Raw genomic sequence first — 12,093 nt, forward strand, 5'->3', positions numbered from 1 at the left:
TCTACTCGAATGCGGGGCACGCTAATGCTTCTTCCATAAAAATGAGGGGTGGGAGCTGTATAAGATTCCAATGTTCTTCTAGGTTGTGCACTCCTATTTGGCCCCAAAATGACCCTCTCCTATTCCTGCATATACAAACGAGAGACAAAGAAAAGTGGGAGTCTCTAGGTCAAGGTATAGAGAACTCCCGGTGAGATATCCTAAAAAGAAATAAAATAAGATAAAGTAAGCAATTAAAAAAAAGAATTAAAAAATAAGAATGCAAGAAGTAATCTTAAAAATTTTTGAAAATTAAAACAAAAGGATTTAAAATTTTTGAAATTCAAAAAGAAAAAGAAAATACTAAGGGACACCAAACTTAAAATCTGAAATTAAGAGAATATAAACAATACTAATTTTGAAAATTTAAGGAAAAAAATAAAAGGCACCAAACTTAGAATTTGAAATTAAATAAAAATAAGATAACTAGAACAAAGAAAAATTTGAAAATAAAGGGAAAGAAAAGTAAGATAAAAATTGAAAATTAAGAAAAGTAAACAAGATAGAATTCAAAAAGCAAAAAGAAAGACAATTAAACAAAAACTAGTAAAAATACCCTATCTAAGTAACAAGACAACCGGTAGTTGTCAATCACGAACAATCTCCAGCAACGGTGCCAAAAACTTGGTGAGCAAAATTAGGACTCGCACAACTTTACCGGCAAGTGCACCGGGTGATCCAAGTAATACCTCAGGTGAATGAGGGTCGATCCCACGAGGATTGTCACACTGAGCAAGCAATAGTTATCCTGTTGAACTTAGTCAGGCAAACAGTAAAAGGTGGTTGTTGTTGTAAAACGCATAAATAGTACAAAGCCAGTAATAAAGCAAATAAACGGGTTTGGTGTAAAACAATAATGAGAAAACAGTTAAGGTCTCGGAGATGTTTAATTTTCCGGATTAAAATGTCTTACCAACTTTTTTTACAATGAGTGACTCATTCTACGGCAAACCATAAGTGACTAAACTCTAATCTCTTAGTGATTTAATCCCCTCTAATCCTCATCAAAAGCCACTCTCGTGGTCATTTTATTCAGATCAGAGGGTGAAGTTCAGAAAACTAGTTTAGCACCACAAAAACCTTAATTACCCAAAGCTAACTGGATTTTAGGTCACATATCCCAATTAGTCCAGGTAATTCGCAGTTTAGGAGGAGTGTTTTCAAGCTGTAGCTCAAGCGAGATAGCTCTCTCGAGAATCACAAGAGCTCATGTAGAATAAGGGTCATACTCTCGTTCCACCCAGATTCATAAGATTAAGAACAAAAACAACACCTTAGAATTAATTCAAACATTAATTAAAATAGGAAAAACTACCAAAAGTACCCATGAAGTTTACAAATGCTGACAAAAATATCCATAAACTAAGGAAATTAACGCTGTACCCATGAAAGATGGGTTCCGTATGACAAAAGTATCCAAATCCTAATTTTTTGTTGATTTTTTAAAAAAATTCCTAAACTACCCCACCCTAACCCCATTCTACCGTCACTCCCTCTCTTCTCTTCTTCCTCTCTCCTCACTTATCCCTCAAAAACCCTCACAGAGTCACAGAAATTCTCCTCCTACCTCCTTATTACCGTCCGCCACCCACCTACTCCATTACTGCCAATCTCTTCCCCTCTCACTGCTTCTCCCTCTCACTATTAAGGTGACTACAACACCTTCATCACACACCTGTGACCCAACCTGAGGAGAATGCTTCCGTGGCGCGCCTGTTGCAGCCAAGGAGAACGTCGTCGTGGCGAGTCTGACCCAGCCGAGGAGAACACCGTCGTCGCACACCTGAGAAGAGAGAGGAGTCGTGGTACTCTTGCATGCAGAAAGCGGGTTCGGTAAAGAGAAATCAGAGAGGAAAGGGAGGCAGCACTGTGGATGGAGGTTCTGCCATTGACGATGTTACATTCGGCCGGCGAATAAAAAGGTATTTCTTTTTTTTTTAAAACATTTTTATTTTATTTTTCTTCTTTTCAGAAATTGATTTAGTTACTACTAAAATGATACTGTTCTATTTTTTTAAAATCTGCTTCTATTTTTTATGAAGGCTGAGATTGATTTACAGAAGATCCAGTTGATGGCTACTTCTACTTCTGATTTTTGCTGAAATAAATTTCAAATTGGATGAATGGATTTGTTGATTTTTTATGGTTGATGGCTTTTTCTATTTCTAGTTTTGCTAAAGTGAATTGAAATTGGATGAATGGATTTGAAAATTTTTATGTTTTGAGTATTTTTTGGTGTTTGATTAATTTGGTTTGAGTATGGATTATAAACTTATGAGTGGATCGGTTGAGGTCCGATCCTCTACCACCACCACCACTACCATTGATTTCGGTCTGGTTTGTTGTAGGAGTAGTTTTGGACTCCATGGCAAGAGTTGGTGCAAATTGAGTTATGAAAGGTTGAAAAAGTGAGTTGAGGTTGAGTGTAGGATAGTTTAGAAATTTTATTAAAAAATCAACAAAAAATTAAGATTTGGATACTTTTGTCATACAGAACCCATCTTTCATGGGTACAGTGTTAATTTTCTTAGTTTATGGGTACTTTTGTCAGCGTTCGTAAACTTCATTGGTACTTTTGGTAGTTTTTCCATTAAAATAGAAGAATAATAATCTTAATCCATAGAAATAAACAAAGCTACTAACCTTAACCAGGAGGTTTAGTTGCTCATGACTTATAGAGAAAATAGGGTTCTGAAAAGATGCGGAAGGAAGAAGATCCTAAACCTAATTGATCTTCTCCTTTAAATACTAACCTAATAATAAATGCTAACCTAAAAGATATTATTTTAAAATTAAAGATTAAAAATATAAAATAAGATAAAACTAATAAGTGCTAAATCCACTTAGAGGCCCAATAGTGTGCAATTCGCTGCAGCTGGCATTCAACTTCAGGCTTTGGGCGTTGAATGCCAGAAAGGGAGAGTACGCTTATGACTTCATGCCCCATGCTAGCATTGCACGCCGGGCGTTCAGCGCCTAGGGAGGAGCTGCCAGCATTTTCCTTTCTTACTCCAGGCTTCTCCAAATTGCTCCGAATTTCACCTAAAACCATAAAAACATGAGAAAAACTCAAAGTAGTATCCAAATGTGAATTTTGCACTAAAATCAAGTGAAAGTAATTAAAATATAACTAAAAATAATATAAAAAAACTAGAAAAAGGGTATAATATGCTCACGCATTAGTTGCCAGTGTCATCGGACCCTGATTTCCATTCTCGACATTTCCATTATTCGCTTGCTGACCCAACACTTCTGCAGTGGCCTGCACAGCGGCAACCATATTTTCCAAAGCAGCCATGAAGTTAACAGTGTTATTCGTATTCGTTTTAGGTTCGTCATTACTAGTTCGACCCTTTCCACGGCCACGACCGTGTCCATGAGGCGCCATTTGGTTCCTATACACACCAAACAACCGAGATAAAGGTGATCAGTCTCAATATCGCAAGTCTAGTGCTTCAAAGTCCCAAGTGCATGCTCATGAACGTATATGCCACATATATTAGATAGATATCCTAATAGCACATAGACACACACACAGAGTATGCACAGAAGAATAGTCAGTCTGTCCCTCAGGCTCTATAGGAACGAACTGCTCTGATACCATAATGTAACATCCTACCACACAGAGTCTTATGCTTAAATCATAAGACAGAGATGGTGAGCTATTACGACCTCTAAAAGTAAAATCTTATATATAATATAGTTAAAAGGAAGTTTTATATAGGAGCCTTTGAAAGAAGGTTTAAACCAAAGCGTTAAATAGAAAAGCGCGTCACTCACGTAAGCATAAGCGTAACGAAGCTGGATAAGAGTAAATTAAGCATGAATATACACAAAAAGAGTTCCAAGATACAGATAACAAAGCTTCTGACCCGGCTCGCGAAGTTAAAATCGGACAGAGCGTATATACATATATACATATATACATCAGAAACCTAAAAGACCCAAAATACTGTTTACAGAACCTGTTTCTCCAAAACAACCTTTAAGACGGATAAAACATAATATATATAGTGGAGATATAAAGTATCTACATATATATCAAAAACCAAAATAGAATCCCCAAAAAGCTAGAATTCTTCGCTTTAGAAACTTCCAGAATGCCTCGCCTCACATCCTGTATCTGAAAACCACGAAATATGTATTGGGGGAGAACCAGAGGTTCTTAGCATGGTAACAGTGCCCACTGATGCGTGAGCATCTTGTACCCTTTTTCTTAGTATTTTCTAGTTGTTTCTAGTTAGATTTTATTTAGTTTTACTTAATTTTAGTGCAAAAATACCCTTTAGACGCTACTTTGAGTTGTTTTAGTATTTTTATGATTTCAGGTAAAATTCGAAGTAATTTGGCGGAGTTTTGAGCAAAAAAGGAAAAAGCTTGCAGTACCCTCCTGGGCGCTAAACGCCCAACTAGAATTTAGCGCTAGCAAGGGACCTCAGGCCAGAACGTTGCTACTCCCCTTTGGGCAGTGTTTAACGCCAGCAGTAGTTCGAATTCTCCACTCTTTGGGCTTCTCAAGTGGATTTAGCATTTATTAGTTATATTTTATTTTCTTTTTATAATTTTTAATTACAAGCAATGTCTTTTAGTTTTAGGATTTATTATTTTATTTTAATTTCCGTATCAACTTAGGTTAGTATAAAAGGAAAAACATCTCTTGTATCTGGGAACTTCTCTCTTTCGCATGTTTTTAGAACCCTATTTTCTCTGTAAGTCATGAGCAACTAAACCTCTCGGTTAAGGTTAGGAGCTCTATTTATTTCAATGGATTAGAGCTATTATTCTTCTATTTTAATTAATGTATTGATTCAATTCTAAAGATTGTTTTCGTTCTTAATCTTATGAATCTGGGTGGAACGAGAGTATGACCCTTATTCTACTTGAGTTCTTGTGATTCTCGAGAGAGTTATCTCGCTTGAACAACAGCTTGAAAATAAATTCCTCCTAAATTGCTAATTACATAAACTAATTGATATATCTGACATATAATCCTGTTAGCTTTGGGTAATTAGGGTTTTTGTGGCCATAAACTAGTTTTTGAACTTATCCCTCTAATCAGAATTGAGTGACCACGAGAGTAGTGGTTAATGAAGGTTAGAGGAGGCTAAATCACTAAGAGATTAGGGTTTAGACATTTATAGTTTGCCATGGAATGAATCATACATTGTTAAAATACTTGGTAAGAACTTTTAATCCGGAAAGATAAACATCTCCGAAGCCTTAACTATTTTCTCTCACTGCTTTACACCAAACCCTTATTTGCTTTCTTTATTTCCTTGTTTATTGCTTTTAAACGCTTGCAACCTTCAAAACCCCTTTTTGGTTCACCTAACTAAGTCCAACTGGATAGCCATTATTGCTCAGTCCGACAATCCTCGTGGGATCGACCCTCACTCACCTGAGGTATTACTTGGATGACCCAGTGCACTTCCCAGTTAAGCTGTGCAAAATCCTAATTCGCGCACCACCTACATAACTAACATATAATATCCCAGAAAAGCTGAAGCCAATCCTAGAACTTCTGACAGAAGATTATAAAACTTAACAAAAAATTGTATCCACAAATAAGGCAATCTATCTAGGGTACTTAAGTTCTAATCCATTATGTGTATCTCAACCACTCATGGTCTTTCTATTCATCCAATCCTCCAAGACTCCGGTGGAACTGCCCTTGTCACTCCTCCACCAGACAAAGGACATCTCAGTTGCACAGACAAACAAGGCAGACAAAGAATACACAAGTTTAATACAGCTACAGCAAGTAGAAAGGATAGCAAGTAGCATGATATTCAACAAGGCAAATCAAACAATATGCAGATGATGTATGCCTGTCCTATGGTTAATGAGTCTCATCTGTCGGTTATCAAGCCCCACCCGACATGTCCGGCTGCTAAACCCTGGACAGTCCCTCGTGCGCGCTTCCCCAAGAGTCTATGCATAGCTTTTTCTCAATCATAAATAAAATTCAGCTCATTAGGGGAATTTTCCGGGGAGTTAAAGTGTCCGGCCACATCTTGCGACGTAGGGTCAACAGAGTATCGAGTCTCAACCTAGAGCACGTGGTGGCAAGCCACTGTATCTACCCAGGGAAACTCGTATCTAAGATAAAGAAGTGTATAAGCCTCATAATAATTCATATTCACTCATAATTACTCATTTTCATTTATAGTAATTCACAATGGCCATATTCATCACCTGTAGATCTCATACCTGCACTTCTCATACATAATTCTTCATATCTCAAGCTTTCTTCACTTCCAAGTTACCACTCCCTCCTATTTTTATTTCAACAGTCAACATACAACTAAGGTTTAGGGGATAAAAGAGTAAAAATAGAGGTTTAGAGGTTTCAAATTATGCTTTAAAACCATAAAATTCTCTTTGCTAAAAATAGGGGCGTCGCATACGCGTGACTGGTCTCGCGTACGCAAGACACCAAACTCGAAAGGAATGACTGCGTCGCGTGCAAATGGTTGCGTACCCAACCGCTCAAAAACCCAGTTTCTCACGTACGCGAGATACCAAACACAAAGGTAATGGCCATGTCGCGTGCAGGTAGTTGCGTACGCGAATTCTGTAGGGTGAAAAATTGGCTAAGTGCTGCAGAATTTTAGTTTTACACACTAAACTTCCGACGCGCATAACTTCTTCGTTTTTAAATATTTTCCTCCGTTCTTCGAACGGTATAAATTTCTCGGATCCATTTTTAATTCAAGACAAGTTTGGCAAAAATTAGGAGTCCGGAAGCCGAGTTATATCTCATGGAAGTTTGGTCAAAAATCCACTTTTCACAAGAAATTCTAAGCCTCAATTTTTACAACATAACAATTCTAACCCGTTATAAAATTACCAAACCACATCAAACCAAATCCCAGCATTCCTTAATACACCAATTCTACTCCATATCACACCAATTTCAGAAATTTCACAAATATAGTCACTTCCACACAATAATTCATTTCCAACAATAACATAATCCATAGCACAACTCATATATATATATATATATATATATATATATATATATATATATATATATATATATATATATATATATATATATATATATATATATATATATAACACCATCAATTTTCTCATGCCAAATAATAACCAACTCAACCATTCCACATTCAATTCAACACATTATACAATAATACATGGTTCAACCTATCCTAGGTCATCTAGCCTAAGTTTTCACAACACATTATATTTTAGTTACGGGAAATCGAAATCATAACTTGGCCGATTCCTCGATAAACTCGGAACACCCCAGAATTCAACATTTTTCAGGCTTCTAAGACTCCAAAATCTCACCCAACAGCCCTATAGCCTCCAAAGCTCAATCCAAGCTCCACATTCTTGAGCTTGACTCCACCAACAATAAATTTTAAATCTAACATCACAATTATCACCCCAATCAATATAAAGATAACAAATTCAACATGTACACCAAGGGTTTGAGGGTGCTTATCTTGTCCACAACTCAAACGAGCTAAACCCGACAATACTCGCAAGTTAATTTGAACCTAAACACCGAAATCAAACAAAATTTAACATATGTTTACATTGAATTTTCAAATTTTGGGAAGGAGAGAACTGAAACTAAGTAGTAGATTCTAGACCTAATCAAGGACTGAGCTTTGTAGAGCTCGACTATACGGTCGTATGGCCCCAAATAGTGCGGCGATCAGAGCTCTGGATCAAAAGTTATTTGGATTTGAATCTAATCAAAGGTTTGTGTTTCTTGAAGGTGTTCTTCCCCCTTTCCTTAAGTGTTTAAGCATGTTTGATGAATGAGGGAGGAAGAAAGGGTTTCATTAAGTGTATTTGGGCCGAGTGGATTGGACCTTGGGCCCAATACGGGCCTTGGTTCAGCCCGTTCAGCCCAATTTTAGGTCAAATTCTTTAAAATTACTATCAAAATTCATATTTTAAATAATTCTACCACATTAAACTATAAAATTTTATTTTCTAATTTTCTTGATTAATAATTAATTTATTGGCTATTTATTCGTTAATTATGCGAGGTTTACATCAAACATAATGAGCAGCGTCATCTTCTGAAGCCGCTGTAGTGAGCGAAAGGCTTTCGGGTAAGAAGAGGAAGTTAATGAAGATATTAGAGAGCGTGAGCAAAGCTAGACAATATTTAGCAAGAGGGCAATTTTTTTTTAGCTTTTTATTTTAACTATATATATATATATATATATATATATATATATATATATATATATATATATATATACTTTTAATTGAAAATGACAATTAACACTTAGAACTTACTTCTTACAAGATAATTGAATATGTCGTATATTAAAATAATTAAACACAAATATCGCAAAACTAACCTTAAATATTGTAAATATAGGTTGTTGCATTTAAAATTTTCAAATACTATTTAATTCCTTTATAGACATTTTCTGTAAAATTATAAAAAATTATTAAGAAAATGTATCATGCTTCATGTAAAAAATTTAAATCACAACTATAACTTATGCCATGAAAAAATTTATAATAATATTACTAGAGTTGAAATGAATTAAAATTTGTAACTTACATAGACAATTGAGTTCAACATTTTTTTCTTAATTCAAAGTCATCTATTATTGAATCTGTACTGAAAGTAGTTGTAATTTCTTTCTCAATATAAATGACTAAATTATCTGTAAAAAATTCATCTGCCATTTTATTTTGAAGTCTTGTTTTAACAATTTTTATTACCGAAAAAGCTCTTTCTGTTATTGCTGTAGATATTAGAAGAGTTAAGACATTACAAATCAATCTATCAACCAGACGATAAGTTATTGAGTTTCCTATTTCTTTCAATCTTTAACATAATTTAGAAAACATCCCGATATCTTTTAAATGATTTGGTATATTAAAATGAATAATGTTGCAATTCAGCATTCAAAAGAATCCGTTCATAATTAGAAAAATCTAAAGGATAAAACTTTTCAGCTAACTTGCATATGTTCTAAATATTAAACTATTTAAAATTGTCTTTAGGATCCAAAGCAATAATTAAAGTCAAAAGCTCTATAGTTTTCTCATTGAATCTACTATTTAACTCTTGTATTTGAGAGCCAATTGCTGTCAAAAATACATCTACCCGATAATGATTCTTAACTATTATCTTTGGTTGACGAGATCGACCTCTTTCAACCTTGTATTATGTACTCATATCAGGGATGTCAATTTCTTGCCTCTTACAAAATTTCTTAACAGTCTCGAGTAAATTGTACTAATCATTATCACTCAATTTTTGAAGAAGTAGTTTTGATGAGGATACAACATGTATTGCATTAAAAATATCTTGAAATTTTTGTTGTAACGAAATATTAGTAATCCCCATAATTTTCTTGATTAAATATAACAAAAAAACAAATTCAAACGAGGATAGCACTTTGTTGACACCATAAACTTCACCTCTTTGAGCAGATGTTGTACCATCATCAATAATATTATTAAGAATGATATGAGTAACTGCAAACATTCTTATCAAGTTACAAATAGAATGAAAGTGAGAAATCTATCTTGTATCTCCAGCTCTTTGCAAGGTGCCCACTTGGTTTGCACCTTGACCTGTTTCTAGCTCATCAATTTTGCATTTTCAATTTTTTTAACTTCTTGTAGTTGATTATGTCATTTGTAAGATGAACTAACAATATTGACAATAGCAGTCAACTGTGTAAGAATTTCATGAATTTAAATTACTTCTCTTGAAGAAGGCACTAGTGCTAATTGCAATCTCTGAGCGAAACAATAGACATAATATGCTTGTTGGCAATCATTGAGAAATAAAGCTTCTAAATCATTCTATTCCCCTCTTATATTGCTAGCACCATCATACCTCTGATCTCAAATATTTTTTATTTGGAAATTATAAATAGAAAACACAAACACCAATTCTTTTTTCAAAGTTATGGAACTAGTGTCACTAACATATACAAGATCAAAGAAATGTTCACGAATAAAATCATTCATATCAACAAATCTCAAAAATAGCCATTTTATATTTTTTTAGATTCATCATGAGTTTCATTAATAATGATACAAAATTTGGAAACTCCAATATTTTTTTAATTGGGTTTCTCACCATTCTAGCAAGAACATGTAGAATTTCCTTCTGAATATCGCTTGAAGTATATTTAGCAAATCTAGAAGCATTTTTCAAAACAAGCTTTTGAACACTACTATTATAAGACCCCAAAAACTTTAACAATGTAATAAAGTTACCTCGATTATCTGAACTCGAGCTTTCATCATGGCCTCTATAAATGTAACCTTGAAAAGTCAACCATCTAATTCAATCAATAGAAGCTCCAAGTCTTTGTCGATTATTCTCAGTTTTCTTTGATGTTAGTCATTTTATAAATGTATCAACATGTTGTGATTGCTTCATCAAATCATCTCATGATTCTGCTACCTTGTGATGGAACGAATTGGAGTCTTTGTCAATGTGATTTAAAAGAGGACAATCTTTTTTACTATTTACTTTCTTCTAATTCCTGAAGACATTTTCAATGAAGGAATTTGGGCCTGTGTTGATTGATGATTCCTTAGTAAATAGGTAGTATGGTAAACAATATACATCACCTTTAATAGAATACTCTAACCATGAAGAGTATAATTCAAACCAAGAAGCTTGAAAATAACGCGGATGACTTGTATTGGTCTAGAATAGATAATTATTAAGTATGGATTGATTCGGTCTAGCTTTAAGTTAAGCTTGATAAATTTCATCTCTTTTACTTGGACAAAACTTCCAAACCATTAGTCGAATTTCTAGATCTCTTACCAAATGACATACTTCTATTTGTTCTGGATTAATTTGTGGGCAATTTGCTTTTTGAAATATCTTGTTGATAAACTAAAGTATTGATGTTTGACGCCTCAAATATTGAAGAGGTTAGTATTGATATAACAATATTAGAAACATCTTCACTCTTTTGGCTAGTTTTTTTAAAAAAAAGTGTATATTATTTTTATCTTACCCATGATTCAACTAAATTTCTATAATTGAAAATTTACATAGATAAATATTATGTAACTTAGCAAAACTCAATTAATTTTAATTTTTACAAATCAATAATATCAATGTCACAAATAATTAAAAATAAGAGAAATAATTAAACAAATATATGCTAGATTAACATTATAATTGTATAATTATTATCTTCAATTTTTTTTTCAAAAACCTAAATTACTATTATAAAATTATAAACTAAATAAATACATAAACTTAAGGGCGAAGGCTAAAGTTATCGATTAAACTTTATAGAAAAATAACAAACTTTGAATTTTAATATATACTGATATTCATTAATATATTTTAATAAGAATTTATGATAATAGTCTGGAACCTGGCTTCTTTACAATTACAAGCTAAATCAAAAGAAAAGAAGATGGAGATGTTAATACGAAATTAATTAAGGTACAATTCACAAAAAAAATAATAAATAACTCACAGAGGCGACGAAAACTCGAGAAGAAAAGATTGACTATATTTCTTCTTTTTTTTTTTATCAAAGCGTGGCGCAAAGAAAGAAAGAAAAAAGAAGAAATTTTTTATTTTTTCATTCAATTTGAAAATAATAAATATGTACATCAGATACTACATATGACTTATTAGACTTCTTTTTTACTTAAAGGCTACTATTAGTCTATGGTCTAAAATTAAGATGTCGATCGAACCGATTGGACCGAGACCAAGGTCCAACATATATAACATGCAACTCAGCCATTTTCTCCCCCAAATCACAAAGAACACATTGAAGTTTGGGGCGAGGGGGAAGGCAAAACCTAAATCCTTGCTCAAATTTCAAACTCATGTATCTTTTAATGCAGAGATCCGATTGACGAGCCGTCAGCGGCCATGCGTTTGTCTCAGAGTCTTCTTCAATTCTAACCGAATTGGTAGGAAATTGTAAATTTTTTGCCCAGTTTTTTAGTCTCTCCATTTTTGCAATTTTGGTTTAGGTTATTGAGAAATTTAGTGTTCTTGATGGTCTAGGTGAACTCTAGCAGCGGGTAATCACTAGATTTTGTCTG

Source organism: Arachis hypogaea, chromosome 15 (genome assembly GCF_003086295.3).
Source record: "Arachis hypogaea cultivar Tifrunner chromosome 15, arahy.Tifrunner.gnm2.J5K5, whole genome shotgun sequence".
NCBI lineage: Eukaryota > Viridiplantae > Streptophyta > Magnoliopsida > Fabales > Fabaceae > Arachis > Arachis hypogaea.